The sequence below is a fragment of the Saccopteryx bilineata genome, chromosome 2, assembly GCF_036850765.1.
Source record: "Saccopteryx bilineata isolate mSacBil1 chromosome 2, mSacBil1_pri_phased_curated, whole genome shotgun sequence".
NCBI lineage: Eukaryota > Metazoa > Chordata > Mammalia > Chiroptera > Emballonuridae > Saccopteryx > Saccopteryx bilineata.
In genome coordinates, this window is record NC_089491.1 from 227662479 (window position 1) to 227671266 (window position 8788).

The following is an 8788-nucleotide window of genomic DNA, read 5'->3' on the forward strand; positions in this document are numbered from 1 at the left end:
ATATTATATGTCTGTTTAGGTATATTTCTAAAAAGACTGAACAATTTTTAAGCACTAAAAGGTTCACTTTATTGCTCTAAATACCAGAAGGAAACCAATTTGATCTGTTTATGATACTTGATGCTGAAATGAAAAAGAAATAAAATGTTCATCTCAGAATGGTCTACTTTTTTGGGTGCCATTTAGAGGTCAATGTTTAATTTTTCTGTTATCTAATGGTTCTGTTCTAGTGCTTCTGTTCCCATAAACTTTTCAAGGATAAATGTTCCCTTCCTTCTTCAAGTTTAATTTGATGATAAATGTATGGGCATCAACAAAATGAAATTCCAGGGAAACCTTTCAGTGTATAGATGGGGAAATGTATCTCTTTGGAATTCAAATGGAATCTGTACTTTTTCAAACTTCAGTTTGCTCAGATAAATGCAGCATATTTTTATACAAGAAAAATTCTGCCAATATTTTAAGTGCCTCTCGAGTTTCTGGGACAGTAAACAAATTACTGAGAAAAAAAAAATGAACCAACCCATAAAGCCTCTTCTAGTGAATTGAACAAAGAAATAGGAAATAGCCTTAAGATGGTGAAGTCCCTCTTTTCATGAGTAATGGGTGATTACTTATTTAGCTATTTCTTCTCTTTATCACAGACTTCTATAGATAAAGGGACCAGCAACCTTTCAGAGTCAGCTTGCTACATGTTTTTATAAATTCCATGGAAAGAAAGCTGTGTGTGTGTGTGTTGGTGGAGTGAAGGGGGTAGAGGGAAGACCAGCAGTCACTTGCTATCTCATGGAGGGAGGTGGTTGAGGACAGCAAGGAAAATGTTAGGCTCTGGAAAATAGAATGAATGGATAGATGGGAGACGGTAGAGGGAGAGATGGGGATTTTCCTTTTTAGTCTTTCAAGTGTTCTTAGAAGCCATCATCAGTTAATTATTTGTAAGCGAGTAGGGTTACCGTAGGACATAAACAAACAGCTATGTAAAAAGGAAACTATTTGGCTTCTATTCAGAGAAAATGGAGTGAATGGTTGACTAGTCCAGCAGGGAATATGTTTCTGAGAATAAAGATAAAGAGAAATATCAGTGAAACTGGTGTTTAAATCTTGGATCAAGATGAGGGTAGTATGAAGGAGAAAAGGAAAATTCTAGAACCTCGAGTCTAAAGGAGTGGAGAATGAAAATAAAATTGTATGTCTAGATGAAGAGAGAGTCTTATTATTGACCAGTGAGTAGTGGGTGGGGACAGTCTAAGGTGGGCTGAGAGCTTAAGCATAACATTTTTGGATTCCCTGAAAAAATGGTGAGGTGTTCCAATTCTCTGGCTGTAGAATTTAGTCTTCATGTGGATGAATATCCACCTTTCAGTGAATAAGCTCACTTCTATTAGAAAGGAGTGCCTTTTCTTAATCACTCCTTATGAGCAGTCATTGTGTATGCATAGGAGGGTCCAACTCATGGATAATGGAGACCTTAGATATTTGTCTTAGAAAATGGCCACATAGAAGGGCAGGGTATTGTAAAGCTTCTTACTTCCATATCAGGGGCTCACAAACTGCTTTGTGGGAATACCTCAGTATGCTTTTCTGAAGCTCTCAACAGACACCTCTTAGCAGCTGCAATTTACTGTGGAAGTTAAGCATGACACTAAATGAAGCAAGCGAGGTGTAACCACAGTTGTCGAATTATCTTTCCTTTGTGACCTCTATGAACTGATTGATTATTTTATAGACTGACTTCATAAGAAATGAGGATCGGGAGTACAGTCCAATTTTCTTCTTAATATGTAATACAAGTGGGATTAAAGATTAAACTTTAAATGGTCTTGGTAAACATTAAAGACTTAGCTAGATACCATATAACCAGTGATAGTTAATGATCCCTGGCGCTTTTTCAGTCTGTCCGTATGTATGTGAGAGGAAACTGAGTTAAAGTAAATAAATTCCCCTTGTCTTATGTCTTATGATGCCTGACAGCACCCATTCATGTCCAGAATGGTAACTTTATGTCTTGATGTTAATAATCCATCAAGAGGTAAGGGTGTGACTCCTTCAAAGGCAGGTAAAGTGAGACTTTATCAGCCTATCAATGCTTTTCCTGCTGTGACTCACAGATTGATGGCAATGGTGAAACTTCCTTAGTTTCATAAAGTACAGTTTGATATTTAGATAATCATGGTAGTTGTTTTTGACCTTTCTCTTTAGAATATTTTGTGGAAAAGTAAATAGTGTACATATCAGAAAACAAAAATTTTATTATTTGTATGTTTGAGCAACACAGAAAGATAAATTACACATGCATAGCTAATGAGATTTAACTTGGCAAAATGGACTAATTTCATTAGATTTAAATCAGGCATATTGTATTTTTACTCACCAACCAATAATGTAGCACAATATAATTCCAATAAGATATGTTGTGAATAATAACCTTTGTGTTCAAATACTCAATAAAATAATTTGTTGAGTAGTGAAATTGATGAAAGTCATTACAGTCATCCCTCACCATATCATGGTTCACTTTTTGCAGTCTCACTGTATCATGGATTTTTATTTGTATATTTTTCTATTGCGGATTATTTGCTCTATCACAGGATTTTGCGGTATGTAGGTATTTTTATATATTTATTATTTTAATTATTTTTGTGATAAAGTTAGCATTATCTAGTCTAAAAATTGAAAAAAAATTAATTAAAATATATTAAAAGAATATTAAATTGAAATAAAGCCTTAAAATATATATAAATAATAAAATAAATATAAGGTCACTACTTCGTGGATTTTTGCCTATCGTGGGCAGTTCTGGAACCTAACCCCCACAATAGATGAGGGAGCCATTGTATTCTTCTATGTGCAGGGGTGTATATTTGGTTCTGTGAGGGAATTTGCTGTTCACGTTAATGATGAGGTGGTCAGGAGACAGAGCTCAGAGGCTGTAATCTCTGAGAAAGCTTGTAAACAAATTTTCCTCTGATGAATAGTGTGGAGGGTGTTTGTGTGGGGGTGTGAGGATGTTGGGGAAAGATCTTCTGCCTGGGAGTACTTGCACAAAGGCTGGTCGCTTTGGTGAACTATAAGCAGTCGAGTGTTGCTGTAAATTAGATTTCAGCAGAAGCCAGACCTTGGAAAGCCTTGTATACCGCTTTGTATTACACCTAAGCTTTTTCTGTAATTCTAATGTTGTCCATTGTCCATTTGTTGGAATCTAGCAGGAAGTGGCATTAGTCTTTAGTATATGTATATGTTGGTCTAGAGAGCAAGCTGAAATGGAACACTCGGATTGAGGCTCCTGTTGCCCCCAAAACTATTTTTCTAGCCTGGACCTCTCCACAGTTTATTGTGCAGGCAATAGAGAGGCAGTGAGGGTTTCAGACAATCCCAAGGTGCAGGTTCTAAAGACAGTTATGGCACTGCAATACCATTCCAGTTCTGTATCACAGAGGGAATAATGGGACCAAACAGGAGAGGACAGAGTCAGGTGACTTTAGGTAGTTCATTTAGCAGGCTTTGGATACGACTTGGAAGATGTCAGAGATGATGAATAGGAGTCCAGGATCACTCCCAAAGCTCTACCTGGTTTCACCTGGATAGGCGAGCAAAGCAGTTGGTCTTGGTCATGACATTTTGCTTCTTAGACATCTAGATGGACATTGGGACATCTGACAGGCAATTCCCTAGTCTGGAACCTAGGGCATGGTCTGGGCTACACAGATGGATTTGGGGGCAACTGGTGCTCCCTTCCAGCTTTCTCTCTAGCTTAGCATGTACCCAGAACATTGGCACAGCTTTCTGGTGGATTCTATGAATGGATAGTAGCTATTAGGACAGCAGCAGAAGCCAGCTCTCCAGCTTGTCACTCAAGGCCTCAGGAATCTGTATGTTTTTATTCATTAAGGCAAAACCACTGGTGTAATGTGTGTGTGTGTGTTGGGAGGTGGTTAGGGTGGAAGGAAGGGATGATTTACTCACTTAGGAACACATCCACCAAAAACGGGTGCTGTAGGGTAGGAATTAAAATTGTGCTTGCAGAGCTTGCCACTCTGGGCTGAGCTTTCAGGGTAAACAGAGCAACTTTGGCTCAAAAATAACGTGTTTTGTAGGCAGGGAGCTTCCATGAGTGTGGAAGGCATAATTAGGATTTAATACCCATGCATAGAATTAGAACTTAATGCACATTTGTAGTATTATAATTTATTATGTACATAGTGCCACCAAGACTAACAGGAACTCCTGTCCTTAGGAGCTTAGAAAGGCTGAGCAGGAAGGAAGGGGTGATGCCTAAAGCCACACAGCCCAGATCAGAACCAACCAATGGAGGCTGGGTTCCCATGCTGTTATTGCTGCAGCTTGTCACCATGCAGCCAGGTTGGGTAAGCCCCAGACTGGATGAGGAGTATCACAAACATTGACTGGAAACACTTCAGGGGCAATGAAATGATTGATTGTTAGATTGGTGGGATGATTGAAACAGGGCCCTGGAGAAGGAGCTGGTGGTCCTGAAGCAGAGCTATGAATATAGGAGGTCAGAGGGATGGGGATGGAGAGCCATCGTGTTCAGAAGTAAGTGTCAGGGAGTCCTGGCTCCTGAAGAGAAGACGGGAGTCCGGGTAGAGCTGGTTGCATGGGAAAGGCAACAGAGCAGGGATAGGAGGCCCAAGCACCCACGATAAATGGGACCGGATGTTCCTCATCAGTCTGCCTGGGAGACAGGTGAGAGCACCTGGTGGGGATAGTTGATGGGTGAACCGAGGAGAAATTGTGCAAAGTGAGATTTTTTTTTTTTTAAGATGTGGTGGATGATCATGGGTCAGGGATGGAAATTGTAGGACATGTTCACTTTCTCTTCTTGGAGGAAAAGAAAAAAGAAACCCATTGTTACCTGACCAGGTAGGTGGTGGCACAGTGGATAGAGTGTCGGATTGGGACGCAGAGGACCTAGGTTCGAGACTCTGAGGTTGCTGGCTTGAGTAAGGGCTCATCGAGCTTGAGCCGAAGGTCGCTGGTTTGAGCAAGGGGTCACTCACTCTGCTGTAGCCCCTGGTCAAGGCACATATGAGAAAGCAGTCAATGAACAACTTAAGGAGCCACAAAGAGAATTGATGCTTCTCATTTCTCTCCCTTCCTGTCTGTCCCTATTTGTCCTTCTCTCTCTCTCTCTGTCTCTGTCACAAAATAAACAAACAAACAACAACAACAAAAAAACCATTGCCTTAGAATGTTTGTATATTGGCTAAAGGAAGTGGCAAAATGGTCCCTGGGAAGAGACCTTTGAGACACATGGATTGAAAGTAGGGTGATGGTGAGGGGCTGCTAGTATTTAAAGGCACCCTGATCCCATGAGATGTATGGCTGGGTTTGCCTCAGGATAGAAGACAGAAGATACGGGTCCAGGGACAAGTGAGATCAACCCAACCATTTTTATGGAAGAAAAGGAGGAAGAAAGAACAGAGGCCCCCAAAATAATAAAAAAATAAGTCCAGAAAGTGAAAGAAATGGTACCAAACCAAGTAAAATGAGCTGAGAACCCTGGATTTGAATATAGATTTGGCTGCCTTCACCATCTGTGTTCCCTGGGCTGGCACCAGCCTCTGCAAACCTCGTTTCTCATGTCTTGCATTTTAAAACAGGGCCTAAAGTATATTCCCTGAAAGGTTACCAAGCAGATTAAATGACCCCAACTCTCACTTCTATGTTTATGTTGTATGCTTTAATGGGCTCTCTCCCTGCAGGATCATGGGGATGAGGTGGTGGAGCAGCAGGAAAGATACAACACACAGGTATGCAACACACACAGGGAGAGTCTTCACGCCACCTGGTCCCTGGGAAAAGTCAGAGAGCTCCCTGGACTACAGTTCCAGGGCTGGCGGTGGGAAGCCAGAGCACAAAAGGGAACACTTTGCTTACCAACTTCCCACCTTTGTTCCTGCATTTTACATTGGTCAAAAAGCAGTGAAGATCCATGAAGCTCGTTCTGAATCCACCCAAGTCTGTGTGTGTGTGCAGGGCCTCCTTCCTCCCTTCTTCCCCTGCGAGGTGCAGCTATTAATTACACTAAGTGACAAAGACTCTCCTTGCTGCTGGATGGACACAAGGATGAATCTTTGTTACTGACTGCAAATAATAGAAGTCTGGTAGGGGATCAAAAGTCAGGCCCGGAAGTCACGCTCTGAGCCACACACTGGTCCGGTGGCACTGTCATCTGAGTCAACCCAGAGGCTGCAAGGGAAACAGAGTGGGTATTATTTGGTTGGGTGCCTCCTTTAAAACAGAGCCTCCATCCTTTCTCGCTGCTTTAGTTCTGGCACTATGACAACCTGTCTCTCTCTATTAGTGCTGTTCTGTAGAGAAGTGGTCATTTAGAAGGAAATAGTTGGAAAATCCAGGCATGGATCCATTTTTTAAGGCACAGCTGAATGATTGCTTTCTTATTGTGCTACATGGGGCTGGAAAAATCATTCCTTTAGGTACATATTTTTCTTTTTCTTTTCTTTTTTTTTTTTTGCTTTGTGTTTTCATTCAGCTTAACATACACACACACATGTGCCAGAAATGAAAACATTTTTCAAAGGGCAAGTTTCAAGGACTCCTAAAAATAGGACCTGTTGCCAAATATACATTTCCCCAATATGTAAATGACTGAAAGGGAACCCAATGAAAAGCATATGCTATTCAAATTTTCTTTAGAGAAACAAGAGCTAGAAGATTTGACTTCTCGCCCTGAAACGCTTTAAACCAGTGGTTTCCATTTCAATTTTATCCTAAGTCCTCAGACATCATTCTTGTCATATTTTACATCTATCTCTTAATCACAACTGAAAAAAAAAACCCTACTAAGAATAGTTTTATTCTCCAAATAGGAAAATGTTGTTTTCTTTCATCAGTCTGAGACTTGACATGAAGCTTTCAAATAATCAAGACTAAAAAAAAAAAAAAAGTATAAAACACCCAAGTACCAGGGCCGCTCATGGCTGCTTCATAGACCCAAAGGTGAATCCATGATTTGGACAGTTAAATACAAATGGATCAAGGTAAAAATGCCTTTAATTTCTTGCCTTCTGTTGTCTGCAATCAGAAATTATTCCATACTCTTTCTAGAAAGAAAAGGCAGGGCCGTAAATATGTTAATTAAACCCAAAGAAGTCAGTGCTGACAGGGATTTGACTGGGATTCTGTGGTGGTCACCCCAGGGGAATGAATGCCCTCCCGACGTGATTTTGAAGAATTATCCTTCATTATGAAAAATTCCGCTGGTGAGCTAGTCTCTCAAATGCCTTGTTGTATTTTAATGAATTTTTTTTTGTGTCAGGAGCAAGTCAACACTAATAATTATTGCATGTAATCTTGTCAAAGAATCACAAACCTGAGTGTGCTGTATGCTTGCTGGGAAAGCTCTCCTGGGGTTGATGTCCTCAGTTCTCTGGATCTCTTCTGTTCTTCCAGTGGCCAGTGCTGGCCTGTGACATACGGTGGAAGGGCCAGACCTTTACCCTTGGAATTATCTCGCATTCCCAGCTCTGGTTAAATTTTGCCTTTCCTATCTTCATATTTCCATGATAGAGCATGGAAAAAGAAACTTAGAAAAGGTTTCACCTTTGCTGTTAAAAAGTTATGACCTTTGTTCACATTTGCCAGAGAAAGTGCCTTATAGCACCAATTAACATGAATTATTAACTCCCGGATTAATAATTGATTAGCAACCGAACGGTCCTGGGCACGGCCCGATCACGCTATTGAAAGAAAAGTGGAGAAAATGGCGTAGCTCTGATTGGAATAGTGTGTGGGTGATGCTTGGAATAAGGAATGGCATCCAGGCTTTCTAAAGGATGAAAACAATTTCAGAGCATTTCACTAAGAATTCCTGTAATGACTTGTATAGATGTTTTTAAATTTTTTTAATTTTTCATTTAACAAATTCTCATGGACCTCTTCTTTGTCAACTTCTATTCAAAGCACTAGTGCATATAACTTCATTCAATTCTCCTAACAACCATCGTGTTAAGACAGTGTTACTGTTACCTATATGTGCCTGATGCCATGCCCACAGTCACACAGATGGATGGTAACTGGGTGTGTTAGATTGCCAGGGCTGCTGTAATAATGCACCACAACCTGGGCAGGTTACACAGCAGAAACTTATTGTCTCTCAGCCTGGAGGTCAGAAGTTGGGAATCAGCTTGAGGGCAGGGTTGTTCCTTCTGAGGCTGTGAGGGGGAACCTGTTCCAGACGTCTCTCTGAGCCTTTGCTGGTTTCCTGGCCATCTCTAGTGCTCCTTGGCTTATAGAAGCATCACCCCAGTCTCTGCCTTCATCTTCACATGTATTTTCCCTGTCTGTTAAAAGAACAACTGGCCTATGGCATTCAACGCCCACCCTAATGACCTCACTTTAAAAGACCCGCTATCCAAATCTAGTCTCATTCTGAGGTTAAGACCTCAACCTATGAATTTTGGGAGGTGGGAAGAGTGGACATAATTTAATCGTTAACACTGGTGGAACAGAATTCCAACCCAGCAAGTCTGGCCTGGGTCTGTGCCCTGAAGCACTCTGCTTCAGGCTGCCTCCTATTTGTTAGTCTTTTTGAGTACAAAGGGTTTACTAAGGCAAGTTCAATTTAGAGCATCTTACTGATTTGTATCTAAGAATTGTCCTCAGTACAGGTGTTCTTGGGGACAATGTCTTCTTGAGCTTGGGCAGGGATCTGGTTAATTTAGGGGATCAGACTGGTTTATAGCTCAAGGCTCTCTAATCCCCTTTAAGCTCCAAGCCCATGGTGTTTTGAAATCTCAGAGCTCTT

The 8788-nt window shown here is 41.0% G+C and overlaps 1 long non-coding RNA gene across 1 annotated transcript; it reads right to left on the reverse strand.

Annotated features, from left to right (window-relative positions):
* Positions 1–6124: 6124 nt before the first annotated feature.
* On the reverse strand, positions 6125–7410 carry LOC136323149 (uncharacterized). Its single transcript, XR_010728924.1, has 3 exons — positions 7355–7410; positions 6948–7085; positions 6125–6210 (listed from the first exon to the last, which is right to left on the reverse strand). It is a non-coding gene; the product is annotated as an uncharacterized lncRNA (long non-coding RNA).
* Positions 7411–8788: the final 1378 nt, after the last annotated feature.